Source organism: Lepisosteus oculatus, chromosome 6, assembly GCF_040954835.1.
Source record: "Lepisosteus oculatus isolate fLepOcu1 chromosome 6, fLepOcu1.hap2, whole genome shotgun sequence".
NCBI classification, from domain to species: Eukaryota; Metazoa; Chordata; class Actinopteri; order Semionotiformes; family Lepisosteidae; genus Lepisosteus; species Lepisosteus oculatus.
In genome coordinates, this window is record NC_090701.1 from 2,582,501 (window position 1) to 2,599,431 (window position 16,931).

At 37.4% G+C, this 16,931-nt stretch overlaps 1 protein-coding gene across 2 annotated transcripts in view; it reads left to right on the forward strand.

Annotated features, from left to right (window-relative positions):
- cntnap2a (contactin associated protein 2a) overlaps window positions 1–16,931 on the forward strand; it is a 460,034-nt gene that overhangs the window by 212,356 nt on the left and 230,747 nt on the right. The gene's annotated exons all lie outside the window — the stretch shown is intronic.

Consider the following 16,931-nt stretch of genomic DNA (forward strand, 5'->3'; position numbering starts at 1 on the left):
AATTGAGCCAAAACTTTTTTGTAAAAGTTTTTGCCACCTGTTCTCACATTTATGTTTTAACGTTGATGAGTTCGCAGTTTCCAGTTCCAGTTCGCAGTACCATTATGAAGATATATAAATACATCTAAAAACTGGGAAATTGTTGGGGTTTTTTATTTAGAACATAAACCTTAGTCTGATTGGCACTGCTGAAATGGTTGAAAAGTACTACCTTAAGTCACTATATGTAATGATAAAATGTAAATAACACAATGCAGTGCAATAGATATTGATGCAAACATATTCCCATGAACAGTCAAGAGACTGTTTAAATTTCTGTTTAAATATTGCAGAATTAAACATATTCCTGGGGTCAGGTTTCATTTTTATCTGTATGATGAATACATGTGTGGCAGAATTCCTGGATGACTTTTAGATTCTGCAAAAACATATCTCCACTGATTAGCATCTGGGGTTTTTAATGCAGGGGAAATAATGTTGACTGATAACATGGATCAGTTTCATCTGTAAATACCTTATCTTCAAATGCTTCTCCAGCCAAGCTTCCATGACCTCTTAAATATTGCATTCTAAGATCTTCCCAGTGTGTGATTAAGGGAGAAGTTATTTTATAAAAGCGGCAAAACTACATGCATTTTTTTGGCAGGTTTTGCAGACTTGGGTACATTATTGATGCTAGTAATCTCATATAGTTCCACTTGCATGGGAAATTAATCCTCAGAAATGTAAAATAGCATGTGCTGGGAATGTAATTTGCAGTTTTAGTGCCTACAGTTTCTGTAAAGCTATGCAATTTATGTGGCATTTATTCATAGCAGCTGACTGGGAAAGAATTTAAAATCTATTTCAGTTTACAATACATGCAGCAAGTCAACTGTATTAAATGCTAGGTACTGTTTTAAATGTGGGATTCTTATTGGATCATATTATATTTATAATGGTAAATTATTTTAGTGTAAATTTCATAACATTTATGCATAACTGTCATATGTCTGAATACAGTACACAAGTATAGTACATGTGCTGGATCTTAGCACATTAACACAATTTTATAGTGTTAGATGTTCCTACAATGGATGATGTACAGTACAACATGATAATCATAATCGGAAAAGATGGCTTACTTTTTCCCATGACAGCAAAACAATACAACACGTTAGCAGCCACTACCCAGTAAATGCTTGAAGGTATCTGCACGGCTGAAACCTTACATTTTCTTCTTTCTCTGTGCTTTGCAGCATGGAAATATACGCAGTACTATGCTCAATCTGGCTCAGCAGATGACTGGATATTGTGTAAACTGTGCCTGTCAGACATAGAATGGCTCGACTAGGGCCAGCAACAGACCATGATGAAGTGGTCATGTGCATTGTTCTCTAATCAATGACAGAACAGATGAAATGTACCATTATAAATCAGTTAGTGCAATTTGCATTAACCACTATGCTTACAGTTAAATGTTACCGCCCTACTGTATGAGCATCAAGTTTTGTTCAGTCATGCCCATTTAAGAGCGAAGGGATTGCACTCTTCAAAGGAACCAGTAGTGTGATCGCAGCTAGCGTGGAGGAGCACACAAAGCCGCAGCTTGACCTGAATTGCAGCTCAGCTCCATCTGATTGTAAGACACCAAATGAGCCCCAGAGCTCACCATTGACCTTAAATCAAATGGAAGCACTTTTTCAGTTCATCAAAAAACAAAAAGGTGCAGTGCTATTGTTATAATGTAGAAATAGCTCTCTTGCTTTCTTGCCAAAATATGGATAAAGAATCCGAATGCTTTATATCCAATCATTAATTCATGCTTTTAAAGTCTGACACACTTCCTTCCTTTGGCCTCCAGTCATATACTGTAATTCTGGAAAATCCTGAAGCAGCAGCACACAGCATGGTGAGCAATACCTCATTAACTATTTACAGTGAGTGTTGATATAGCAGAGATCAATACAAATGGCAATACAATACAATATTTCCCAGTTCCTTTCATGGGACACTTTGAATTTCCTGACGTAAATTGCAGGAAATTGCAGATGAAGAGGTATTTATTGCAGCCAAGGCTGCCTGATTGGGAGGACACCTGAGATTAGTGACAGGGATCATGGAGCACAAGATGCCATTGAGACAGCGGATTCTGGCTGCAATGTAAAATAGAGAGGTTTTCATAGTGACTGTTGGAATAGATATTGTAAACATGGGAAGACCACTGAAATGCAGTTCTGGTGTGGCTATGTGCTCGACTTCCATCTTGAGTGGTATTATACACTCAAAATCCATCTATGAATTGGCTACATTACTCTGCTCTCCTCTCCACTGATAGCTGATGTGTTGTGAGCATTCTGGTACACTATGGCTGCCGTCGCATCATCCAGGTGGGGCTGCACATTGGTTGGTGGTGGAGGGGAGTCCCCATTACTTGTAAAGCGCTTTGAGTGGAGTGTCCAGAAAAGCGCTATATAAGTGTAAGCAATTATTATTATAATAATAATAATAATAATAATAATAATAATAATAATAATAATTATTATTATTATTATTATTATTATTATTATTATTATTATTATTATTATTATTATTATTATTGTTATTAAAATCAACAATCACATTTATTCTGCATTGTGAACCTTTCCCTATGATTTCAAGGTACTGTTGGTGTGATTGAATAAAACATGACAGATACCTTTATATCATGCAGTAAGTGTACTTTGGAATGATATTTAGACTTTTAAATAAAAACCTAAAGAATGACTAGTTTGTCCCTTAAATAGGATACTCCAGTTTGTTCATTTTGTCTGTGTAACAATTGACAACATTCTTTATTCTTCTAAAGAAAACAAAATCTGAATCAAAAGAAGCTTGAATCTGTTGATTATCTTTGATTAACATGCAGTTTGGCCTTCTTGGTGTTTACTTGTGGAGGAAACACTGATGTTGTTTGTTTTGCTATCCAACCATATACTGTACAGTAGAATTATTTTCACTTAACATTTTTGTAAATGTTAATGTAAAGCAGATGCAAAGTGAAAGCATACTAGGGCTCAAGGAGCGGTTAAAAACTTACCTTTATATTGAATAAAATGATAATTTTAAATTTATTCTTAACTTATTTTTCTACTTATACAGTAAGTGCATGCTTTTCATTGTTTTTATATCTGTGCTGGCCAACCTCTCTTGACTAGAACTATTACCTTTCTTAGTTACTTTGCAAAACTATGTCCCAAAATCCTTGTGTTCCAGACAGGGCTCAGATGAATAAAGTTCTCTAGGGGAACCAAATCTAAATGCATTTGTGAAAACGGCTCTCTGCCTCGATGCTCAACTGCAACTGCATTTAAAATGAGCTTGAATTTAGTTTTTCTCTGTGCAGAATGTATTTCCTAAGAGAATATTTTACTTAAGAAAGTAGAAGACCATTTATCAAGAGAAGAGGGCAGTTTGGCATTAGTTATTCTCTTTGCAAGGACATGATATAAAAATAAACTTTAAAATCAATCATTAAGTATCTGATTTAGTAAACAAACCTCTTGTGATATTTTGTGGTTCTAATGTCACTTTATGAACTTTTCATACAGTATGTGAACAGTAGGCTGCACAAGCTTTTATTGTATACAGTTGTGACTAGAGCATTAGTTATTTTGAGAAGTTAAGGCACCCCGAAATGTAACTGTGGAAAAACTTGGACCTGATTACCCAGGTACAGAGCATCAAAGAAAAATAGAATACTGAATTCAGAACATTTTGTTTTTATGATGAACTTTTCTTGTCACAAAGTTCCAAATAATGAAAACAACATGTCATTTTGTATCTAAGGTGACTGCAGGAATCTAACCACATGAATTTTTACAGTGACATCACTAGACAGTGCAAGATTATTTATTTTATTATTTTAGGGATCACACAGGTCTATTACAACAGACACTCCGAGCTTGAGGTACCTTTCAATTACCCAACTCCCATGAAAGACCTTTATACGTCTAAAAAATCTACTAATGTAGAATCCATCACCACCAATAATATAACTCATAACTAATAGTCACCCAATGTGTCTATTTATGAAAGATAGAGGGTTTGTGCGACGTCTAGTGGCATGTTAGCCATCATTACAATTATAGTCACCTCAAAGATTTGCCCAAGCAAATCATAGTCCAAAACATGAGGAAGAAGAAAATTTCAGTTCCCATTTCTAAATATCCTCTCAAGTTAAAACAAAACAACAAAATTCCATTATAAAGAATAGGCAAAATGTTTCAGTCCAATAAAATGTTGCAAAGCAGCTGTGTAAATCTTTTTGTTGCTTGAGGGACTGCAGTTTTTCTTCATGGCAGGGGCTGTAATAAATGGTGATTGTGCATGTGTCTGTATCACCATGGACCAGCTAATCACTTCTAGAGTGCATCACAGTTTCCCATTTCTTATTACCTATGATTATTTATGATTTACTTATTACTCAATACTACTTACAGTATACTGTATATTTTCCCCTGATAAATCTTGTACTGCTTTCCACTGCACTCATGGTGTTAATGCAATTTATTCTGATTTTATTGTGCCATCACAGTTTCCACTATATCACCAGTGCTAAAGAGACTATGGAACAAAATATTTTATACACACTTACAATGTTTTATGAAATTGGCAAACCTGGTGGCTTGATTTGGTGGCTTTGAGGATTCAGAAAGTTGCAGTACGTTCAAGGGGAAACAATGAGACATTATGAGTTTTAATTTAATAATATAATTTCCCTGGTCTTCCAATTTACTCCAAAAGGAGAACTCAAGAGTAAAGTCATATGGAATATATCATAAGAGTTTCCTGTAAGCAAACATAAATTATTGTTTTGTTTTTATGTATTCATTATTTCTACATTGGAATATTTTGCCTGGAGAATTCCAGTTGAAACAATGTACTCTGGATTCAGATGGGAGGGTGTTAGTTTTTAAAAACACATAAAATGTGCCGGAATAAAGGTCCTGGGAGAGGAGGCCTGACACCTCGGTACAGACACCAACCCCCCACTGAGCAAAGTAGAGCTTCCTGTTCCCAGTTCAAAACAGCCGTCCAATAGAGCTTTCATGTTCTTCTTCGACTGCAGCATACAGTACATCCTTAACATGACTTGCTTTGAGTTTGATTCTTCACTGATCATTATGCAGTATAGCCTAGATTTTTGTTGGCTTTTTAAATTCCGCATTGTCTAGAAGATGACAATAATGAAGCAATATAAATGTAGAAAATCCCTTTCATGGGATTTCTTCCTGTTCAATGTCTCTCGTAGAATATGTATAGGAGACATTTTTGCTACCTGCCTGTATTGCTTTGCCCTTTTCCACATTGAATGGAATTCGCCACCTACCTGCCTGGTCTCTCATACTGGTTCAGTCTTGGTATTTCTTTGGACACTTCCACAGAGTTTGTCACCACTCCTGTGTTTGTGTCACCTGTAAGTATTATTTTGACTTGCAAGACTGTTTTCTCTCGGTAACATAAACATTTAACCCTTTATTACTGCAATCTAATGTCCATCTGTTGTTTGTTTTAATCTGTTAGAGATAAAAGTGTAATCTGCAGTATCAAAAGATTTTGAAAGAATTTCTGACAGTTTTCTTTTCATACTCTATAACGTTATAGACAGTCTATTACGCTTTAGGGTGCCCGTTGAGCACTCAGGGCAAAACCCAGTGAGAAAGGATGAAGCTCTTCTGTTATTAATTTTGCAAGGGTGTTGACAAATGTATGGCACATTTCAGGACATTTCTTTATGTTGGCGAGTGGATGCATTAACCGGCTATTATTCTGCAGATACATGATGCTCCTATGAAATTTGATATTACTTGCTGGGATATTATTTTCTACTTTTGACTAATAAGACATTATTCATGTTAAAGGACTTGACAGTCTCTCTTCCACTGTTTTGTTAATCTTAGTTGGTCTAAAGTGTCAGAGTAGCTCAGTGCTGCCAATTAAACGAATTGTTGAAAGTTAGGTATAAGCTTGGATAAAAGCATTAAGAAATCAAATAAAAAACGTTGTTCTTCAGCAGTGTGATATTGAACAATATTAAAAATTAGTGTTTTTCTGGATAACCACTCAGGTGTCACTTCTTTAGGCTAGCTATATTAAAGAGAGGATGCCGTTTCTATGGCAATGAAGTCTGCAGCAAGTAGGGAACAAAGCTTTCAATGAGAAGCAGGTTCACATTGGAATATTTTACTTGTATTTCCTGCATATCCACTGATTTTTCAGACACTTTTATGCCTTTCATTAATGTTATGCTCCAACTTAACAGCAGTGTTTTGCTATCCTCTATTGATACGTTCCTCACATAAAAAAGGAGACATCAAATTTAGCTTTATTTCTGACAGCTGCCTGAGCTTTGTAGATAAAGTGAAAATTATGTCCAGCACTAAGGAATTAACAACTGTATGTTTAATGGGAGAGGACAATTACATCTACTTCTAGTAAAAGAAAAACGGCTTATTTTTGTGAGTGAATGAAATCAAAAGTTTGTGACGTTCGGGAAATAAAAAAAATAAATTAAAGCATGTCACTTATCGAAATAAAATAATTTACCTTATTATGTTTTTTGTTAGCATTGATTATTTTTTTTGTTAAGAACACTTAATTTTAGCTAACACCCTTTCATGCATTATGGCAATGAGCATGATATGCAGATAATATAATTCTCGATTCTACTGTGCAGCACGATGATCAAGATAAAACCAGGGAATTAGAAATTCTACTCAGCAAAAGCAAGAGAAAAATTTCAGAGATGGCTTCTTTCATCATGTAATGTTACAGTCAGGAAGATGACTACTTGTGCTAGGTGGACACAGTCCAGATTGACTCAGAATGATACGATACAACGTCGCATGAGCCTGGACCCAGTCAGCATCTTCAGAGATTTCTATAGCTCAGGAGAAAATTGGCTCACGAGGCGGCTCAATGGAGAGAGAGAGATACAAAGGTTGTAAAGAGAAACACAAGCTGAGGTTATCTGGAGAGAGCTCAGAGCAGAGGTCAGCAAGGAAAATGAGGAGAAATGACACATCAGTCAAGGTGCTCGTACAAAACCTCACAGGAGGTTGTTTAACATGACCAGCAGATCTGGAATAGGAGTTTATCAGTCCCATCAGTGTTTTAAAATTCAGTGGATTCACAGTGATTTGTATGGAGAGCTGTTGAGGCATTTCGTTTTGAAAGCGTTCCAACTGTTGAATTTGGCAGTGGGAACATTGCGGTTGGTGGAACATAGATTACCAGCAGGGACTGCCAAACATTTTATTAAAATGTATCAATCAGTTCTTACAATCAATATCTGATGGTTGTCGTTCACCTTTAGTTATTTTTATCATAAACGGGGGTGGAGAACACCACATATGTCCGTTTGTCACACGCATTACTGAACACCGCTAAAACGGTCGTGTGTTATCTCCGTTTTCACAAAGAAAAGAAACATCTAAACGGCCAATGGATTTTTTTACAAAATGTTGTGCTCGCCCAGTTTGGAATGGCCACCCCTGTGCCCACGTGGAGAGAATGGGCTTTGGCGGACACGCTTCTCTGACAGAGCCCATCTGTCAGAATCACTCATCTTTAGATGCTCTGCTGGCTCTGCAGCTCCTTTCAGGAGAGGCAGGGTTGAGAGCCGCTGTTTCGGTGAAAGCCAAGTAAGCTCCCCGCCAGTTGATTCCACCCCTAACTGGAGTTGCTGGAACAACTGTGTCCTGGCACTTGGGGAACTGCTGTCTTCCAGCTCAACCTAAGTGAGCACTGTAACTAGTGAGGAAATCAACTATATGAGAATGCAGAAATCCCATAATAGTGTCAGTAGTAAAGGGTACTTTAACACATGCACAGGGTTTTGCATCAGGGCAGTGAACTACAAAGTACAAAGAGTATTCCAGGCAAAAGTAACCTTGCCAATAACGTTTCCATCGACTCATGGACATAAACTCTATGTCACAGGAGGAAATGTGTTGTTTCAATGGACTAAAAATGCGCATTCTCCTTATTTTTTAAGTGAACAAAGACGACTATAGAAGACATGAAAACAGTGTTCAATGAACACAATACTGTGATGTGCCTTGGCTTTTGAATAATTAAAAACAGGTTCAAGCAGAATTAAAATCCCAGGAAGGATTTGCTGAAATAAGAGTAGTCAGCTAACATTATAAAAGAGAATTGTAGAAATAAATTTGACTTCATACGTTATGCATAATTGCATTTCATTCTTATTGATGCACTTATTCTTAAATATGTATAAAAAGGTTTTCTTTAATATTAATTTATTAACTGTTTAAAAACCTCAGTTTTTGTGGAAATGATAAACCACAAATGTGATATACTATGTGAACCAGAAGGTAAAAATCCATATATGAGGAATAAGTCAAATAATGTTTTGCTCTTGAGCTGATTTTTATAAAACATGTAATTAAAACTCCTGGAGTCCCATATCCAGTAATTGCTGTGAGAGAAAGCACTTGTAAAGACTATTAATGTAGTAATCCCCTTGTAATGTAATAAAGCTGCATAATCTTACAGTCATTAATAATCACTAATAATGTAAGAACTCAGTTGATAATGTAAGATAAATTTTAGTCCTTTAATGTAAGGATCATGTTATAACATGTTTTGTATAATAATGTAACAAATCACTGACCGATAATGTAAGAACTGGCACATCAGAGGTACAGGAGACAGAAATTAAATCTTGTTATAATGTTGTCACTGAAAAGCGTACTGTATGTAACAGGGGCTCTTTCTAGACACCTCACCAGATAGTGCTCCGTAAAAGACTGACTCAAAATAGCAAAACTGATCCATACAAATCCTGCATCCTGATCCTGCTTTTGTTGGTATGATGGTGAATTTTCATATTGTGCTTGTGCTGGTCATCTCTCAGCTGACCTCTTTTTACTTTATGGTATGTCTAAGTTTTACACATACAGATACACAGATTAATAAGTGTGTATTCAAGCAAATTTAATTTTCCCTTAGATATTACTGCTGATAAAATCAAAATAAGCTGTATAAAGACAGGTTAGGTTAGATACTTATCTTAGTTACTTAGTAATTTAGTTACTTGATTACTTAATTTCCTTACTTTAAATGTTTAACTTACCTTACTTAACATACAGTAGTTATTTAACTTACTAACTTACTTTACTCATCATACAGACAGTTTAGCCCTGCTGAAAAGATCACATTAAAAATCAGCATTTTATGATGCTTTGCTTTTATATGTAAGGTTAGTGATTTCATCATTTTTTAATGTGAATGTATTTTTGGGTGTTCTCAGAGTTGGCTAATACCATGCATCGCAATTGTGATTTGCCCAGAGCCTTGCAATTTAATATTATTACAAGTACTGAAGGTGAAGTTCATACATATATTATTCTTAAAACACTCCACATCTGTCAGCTGGAGTGAATTTGATAGATATTTAGGTTTATGTTTTATCATAATATACTATACGTTTGTCCACACAACCACTGTCTCGGGTTTAGATTGTGTTTTGTATCAGCTGTCGTGTTTCCAATGGTGTAAAAGCCTTGAGCAAGTATTTTCTTCTGCACAGGATGTAGGCATGCATCTTTTCAGCACTGCAGAGCAGTAAAAGGTCGGAGATACAGGTGCATGGTGTGGTGGTAAGGGCTTTGGCTGGGGCTGGTTCTCTTATACACTTGTTTAAATTGCCACGGAACGTGTGCCCGTCGCGGTTCCTCGCGGGCTCCTGCCCTCCAACGCTCCACCCCGCCCGTTTCGTCCCGCAACACCTGGGGCGCGAACCGGGGTCTCCGGCGTAACGCAACAGCAGGGAGACCTCCCTCAGCCCAGGCAGCTGAGGTCCCTGCTAGGCGCAGGGAGGGCGAAGACGTCACCGTGTCCGAACTAGCTCCGCCACACATGGTACTGTATACGCATTTGTAATTTAAATCATGCATAACTGTATTTAAATCTGTATAGAATTCAGAATGCTGTGGAAATGGGCACATAAAATGTGTTTAATTCTAAACGCTATGTGTAGGGTTTTGAGTTAGCCGTGGTAAATGGGAATTTGTTTACAATATAAAAGTAAGGAATTATATTAAAAATAACAATTATGCTTATCCTCGCATTGAATCTTGAATGCTCGCTTCTTTCCGGAAATTCCGATCTTCACCCCTGCTGGTTAGCGTGGGTAATAAATTTCTCAGTGTAGCACTGTATGATCTTGCAGCATATGCTGGAGAGCATCTGCTGTATTGCAAGACGCATCACTGTGTCTACATGTTGAGTTAAACTTTGCTGGAGCTTGGGAGCAATCCTCAGCCGCTGACAGCGCAGGACTGGTGACCAGTGACCCCTCACTGCCGTGAGCAATATGCCAGGGAGGCTGTTCTCACTTCCTTTCAGAAAGATTTGGTGCCTGCCAGGGGGGAGGGTTGAAGAGAGCAGATAGAGATCAGTATTCTTGTTTTAAAAACATGTTTCCGTCTGATAATTTACCCCATGGATTCCAAGTATGATGCATGTTACTGATATTTTTAACACCTGAATGAAATGATTAATAAATTAGGTTCGGGCAATTACTGTAGGCTTGCAGAGCCAGCACTCTGGGAATATGCTGGCAGGCAGGAATGAAGAAAGGGGCAAAGCAGAAAGCTTCTAGCTATTTCACACAAAATAAACAATAAAAACAGGACCCATATAAATAATGAATTTACAAAATCTTCAAAAAAACCTGGTTTCATATGGTAGAATTTGTTTTCTGTTTAAATTGGCCAGCATACTGTAAATGATGCCTTTCAAAGACAGGAGGTGTAACCTTAAATCAGTCTTGCGTATCTGAAAAAATCTTCGCGAAACTACATGGAAATCATCTTCTGCATGAAAACATGACAGAAGCTGGAGAGAAAACTATGCTGGGCAAGCTTGGACATTTGTGGTTTTAATACAGCAAGGAGAATGCCGTCTACGTACAGTATGGTACCTACAGTATTGGTGAAAAGAGTATAACAAGAGTTACAAAGAAGAAGAGGCCATTTGTCCCATTTAGCTGCAGCTACAGTAATTGAATTAAAGACCTAATTCACTCATTCCTTGTAAGAAGCCAGGGTCTTGTCTTCAACAACACTGGCCAAGCAGCTTGTTGCAGACACCCACAACCCTTTGAGTGAAGTGCCTCCTGCTCTCAGTTTTACCCACACTGCCATGTGCTATAGTTTCCATTGGCATCCTCTGTTTCATGTCTCACTGCTGAGCGTATGCAGTCTGCACACTAATCGATACTGGGTGGAGGCACACACAGAAAGTTTAAAATTGATTCAGTAGCAAACCAGTGTATAACTGAAGCATTAACAAACAAATTGCAACACAAAGCCATGTGGAAACAATAATACTGTGAATCAAATTGTGTACGCGTGAAATCAAAGCAAGATGCTGCCTTAGTGTAGTGGTGGTGTGTAGAAATAACCCCCCAGAAAACACATTTTGCCCATGGAATGATAAAAACATTAAACTGGCTGCTGGTTGTCATCTTTATTTATGATGTGTTACGTTTTTACGCTTCAGAATTGGAGAAAAAAAAGGTATGGCCACGAAGTGCTGAATAATGCAGTGAAGCCCAAATAAAATCAAGAGTAGTGATTACCATCTTGTGCAAAAAATAAAAAATACTACCTGCGTTTCTGAATGATAAAATAAAGCATTGCAGTTTTGTGCAGTTATGTTCAAGCCCACGCAGGAATGTATTCAGCTTGAAAACAAAGACAGCACTAAGTTAATGAACGCAGCGCAGTAAGGCACTGAAGTCCTGGTAATACAGTAAAACACTACAGTTCCATCTTTCTTATCGGAAGCAAAGCAAAAGGCGGGGATAATTCCAGGGAGCATATTTCAGGAATCAGTAATAAGTACAGTCATTTAAAAAATATTTGTGCAATCTTGACTTGTTTTGCAAATGAGCGATCTTGAACAGGCGGGAAGAGTATTCACATGCCCAAGGTAGTGACATATATTTTTTTAATAGGTGATAGGTTGTAATAGGTTACACTATTTTTTTTTAAATGGCTTATTCGATGGGATGTTATACCAGTAAATTTAATACATTTTTTAATAGTTAAATGTTTAATTGTTAAAGTCTCAGGGGCAGATTCTGAGGCTAAACAACTATTGTGTATGTTTTTTCTTCATTAAAAAAAGAATAAAGGTAGCCCTATGAGTCAGAGCGCTGAAACTTTTATGCAGGGCTACATTTTCCATGCTGAATTTAGAAAAACGGAAAGTTGGAAAGGCGGTGCAATGCGTTAAAGGTCAGAATTGTGTCCTTAAATGAGGTTAAATTGCATAGCTTTTGCAAAAAAATCATTGGAGAATCCAGCAAATAGTCTCTAAACTGGTCCGTATGTGCATCCTGTGTCTTGTTCAGGGTGAAGTCCTGTTATCACCCTTTGCTTTTGAGATGAACTCTGGGGTAGTCACTCTGAGTATACTGAATTAAAAGCATCATGGTTATTCAGTATATACTGTGTACAGAGAGAGAAAATCAAATACTTTCACAATGTGCAATTATGAAATCCGTTAGACAACTCCCAAAGCCATTCATTCCGAAGTGTCCCACACGGAAAAGATAAGATGGAGAAATAGTATATTTTATCCAGAACAAGGGCTGTAATTGAGATGGAGAATTTATGCAACCAGGTCGGTACCCAAGAGGGAATACCGAGTCAAAAACATCTATACACACTGTATATCTAAAATCAAGCAGACAAATTGGTTGACAGATCAGTAAAACCCCTGAAGTAACAGGCAAAGATTTCCAGGATGATTTGACAGAGCATGGAAAATTATCACTTAAGAGAACACTCCCAAGTTCTGCTGAAAATCTAGGATCTAGGACAAGGCATAGTTTTCTTTACATGTGTTTCTGTTATGCTGAATTTGATATTCTTCTGACAAATCCTTAGACATCTGCTTTAGTTATAATGTAATAATTTAGTAATAATAGTAATAAACTGGCCTAAATTGATCGATTGAGACATTAAATTCAATTTTATGATTCAGTTTTAAAGTACATATTATGTAACCTACAGTATTTCTTATTCCAAATTACTTTTGGAATAAAACAAAATATTGCTATCATCTAGATCCGATAGACTTTATGTGTACACAATTACAGCAAAGTAATAATCCTGCATTTCCCCAGATAAATAAATTCAGAACAGAATCTCATTACACCCTGAAAACCTGGCAACCCATTTACTCAAGAGGGAACTTGCTAGAGTGTTTTGAATTAAGTATTTTGGTCAAGGGTTATAATAGCAGTGCCCTACCTGGGATTTGACTCTGTAACCTTGGGGTTATGACCTATGGCCCTAACTATAGCTCCATGAACAGATACAGGAACCCAGAGAATGACCACACATAAAGGTAACTAAACCTTTGAAGTCACCCAATCAGTGACCTCGTCTCACATGTTATTCAGTATACTCAGAATCAAAAGAAACTTACCACTTATTACTTCAACAAATTCTGTTATTCTTAAGTAAAGTGACTCAGATGTTACGGGAGGACAAGCATTTTTTTAAACAGACACGCCATTGTTAAGTTACAATGATCAGGGAGTGACTGTGAAAGTCAGGGGCTGGGAGTGTACACCTGGGACTCATGCTGTCTCGTGAGGTTTTGCTGCCCCGTTCCTCTCAGACAAGCAGGCTGTTTGCAGGACAAACGTGCGCTGGGGCTCAGGTTCGGTGAGTAAGGCAATCGAGACAAAACTGTCGCATTCTCATCTCCCAAGAGCGGCGCTGTTCCCACAGTGGCATGAAGCGATGTGCTGTCTCGCCCCGTTGCGACAGCACAGCAGAGGGTGGGGTTCTGGACTTGGTCGATGTGGCGCCTTGCAGTGCGGCAGCCATCTACCAAGACACATGGCCCTCTGTAAAGACTAGGACACGCCTGCCCAGACCATCACATGTGCCCAATCCACGTTCTCACTAATTAGGTGCTTTCGTTCTTATGTGAGTCAGGCTTTAAAATGAATCGGTGTCAATCATGAATGGTCACTCATTCATGATTGACAAAAATACAAAATCTGTAGACTTTATCCTCCTAAATATATATATGCCTGAATAACTATTCTTTAAATGCTTGGTTTATAATGCAGCTTTAAAAGCAACCTCTTGAAAACATGCTGTACAGTATGTACTGCACAATAATGATTTGTCGCAATGGGCGTTGAAGTACTGTATGCTCACGTGCAGTGTAAAATGAGAACAAATTTGGAGAAAATAGTGCCTGCAAGATATAATATATGTGATTTGAATTCTGGAACGATTTTAGTTTGTGTTTCAGCAGCCATATTTTTTTGTTTTTGGTCTGATGAATTGTTTAACTTCCCTGGCACTGGAATAAAGGGATCTCTCAGAAGTCAACTTTAAAGAGCTGGAAGAGAAATCACAGCAGCCAGGCTTTGTGACAAATGTCATCGGTTGGTAAATTAAAACTGTTGTCATATTATCATGCATGTCATGCAACAAAAACAGTTGTTATTTAAATAGATTTTTATTCAAAGACAAACATCATTGTGAGAAACCAAGGAAAACATGTATGAAAAGCGTTTATTAATACTGTCTTTGTGATATTACAGCAGTTCAAAGCTCAAGTAGATGCATTGTACTGTACACATGTATATCTCCCTAGTTTTCTCTATCTCATTGTGTTAACTGCGCAAGATGAATTATATTAGCTGACATGCCTTTTTCTGCTCTTTAATCAGTATGTGTTTTTTTACGGCACAATACACAATTTGCTTAAAAAATTGTCTTGCTTGGATAAACAGCTCTACAGCTCTGTTAGACCAATCTTGTTGAGAAATGAGGCTGGTGTCAATCAGCTGAAATGAGAGAAAGAACAGAAGGCATTTTAAATCATCAGTGAAACTGGCAGCTACAAACTTGCTGAAGGACTAAATCAGTCGATCACCTTGCAGTATACTAAATAAAATCGCCTTTTATACGTTAGAGATTGAACAGCCAAGCAATTGTTTGTTGTACCTCACTTTCCCTGTCCAGCTTCATTCAACTTTTCATTTTTGTGGCAATGTGATGTGAATGATTGTAGGTTTTGAATTGTTTTTTAAGTTGTTGATTGTTTTGGTAGAGACTGAATTGATAGTCAGAATAGAAATAAATAAGTAAGGGGACATAATTCTCCAGTGTCTAATTTTCTCAGATTGTTTCCATTCAGAAATAGAGCCTTTTTATGCAGTACATGGTAAAACAGATTAGATGAATGTATTATTCCTTAATGTGCTCTTGCAGGCATTTTTATGTTCTTTGTACATGAATCATCCAGTCACTTTGTTAATTAAAGCCATGCATTTTCATACCAACTTTTGAAAGTGAACCTACAGTAACTTCTCGTCAGCTAGATAGATTCTCTTTTCATACAATGAGTCTGATTGCCTTGAAAGATTTAGCCCTGAATGTATTGGACACCCACTCACCAGGGTGACATCTTGATTATTCTAACCCTTCACCCAGGGAGAGCCTTTGTCAGTATTGTGTCTTCCATCCACCCCCAGACAAGACTGCCAGCCTGCATCAGTCAGCACTTTAACGTACCAGTCAGCTTTAATGCTTTAATTATACACCTCTGTAAGGTCATTTTTATTCTTCAAGTGCCACTTCATTATAGGAAAATGGCACTCGTGTGCTCACTGTTAGAACTCTCTCCCATTTGCACTCGCAGATAAGTGCATGAACTTGCTTGTGCACACTTCACCTACAGTAGATTCACCATGATTCTCATTTCTATGGTACGGTATATGTTCTCTCTCTACATATATATGCTGTATTGTGGTGATAATATGTGAATGACATCTCCCCAAACACCAGCATTGGAAGAACACGCCTACTTTGCCTCTGCATGATTATTCAAGGCTGATGGCACTGTCACGTCGGCCTTCTGGGTACTGTGTATAAACAGTACAGTATATATCTGTTCTGAAGCCACTGTAGTTTGCCACCCTGCAGTCTGTCCTGCTGTACAGTTTGAAATATTGCACCAGAACCTAAGATAATGTAAGGTTTAGAGTCTTCAAAGTGCAACTCTTCACATTCCTGAATGGTTCCACACTGAATATTATTTGAGTAGGACAGTGTAAATTGCATAGGTACGCCATTATTAGTGACACGCATATATATTTCTTTCCCTGTGTTGAACTCAATTAATAGTATGGAAAACTATTGCATAGATTTATTTTCTGTACACAGTGAATAGATGGATGTTTGCAGTGATTTATCCAAACAATTATTTGTTTATAACATAACATACAATAAAGAATTATTTGAATCCCCCGCTGTGTAGATCCTGGAAGTGACAGTAAAAAAATAAAATATTTAAAAGAGTTTGTAAATTACAATACATGATGGTTTAGCACTTAATGTTCTATAGGATGTTTGACAGAGTCAAACCAGTGAGCCTCTTTAGAATGGAGTGAAAATGCAAACCAGAAGGCAGATGTGACCATGGAGGGAAGTTCATTTCAAACTGAGAAGAGGAGGCACATTTTTCCACAACGCATGTGGGAGTCTAGAACAAGCTAACACTCCCTGTAGCTGAAGCTCAAACACTGGCTTTTTTTTAGATACTCAGAAGCTGGGTGAGAGTCTGAAACCGGTCAGTTACAAACTAGTGGCTAAACTAGCTCAATGGGCTAAATGTAATCTTTTCTACTGTACGTTCTTGGAGATCTCAGCTGAAATGACTTTTGGGATTCTTTTGAGATTGATCAAGATTATTCATTGTATGTTTTGATTGAGTGAAAGAGACTCACAGTGGTTCTCAAGTGTGAGCCTGTATGAATGTTTTAGTGACTGCATACTGTTATGGTTCACTGGCTTATCGCAGATGTCCCTTTCCCCCTGTTTATGTTCATTGGTCTGTATTAG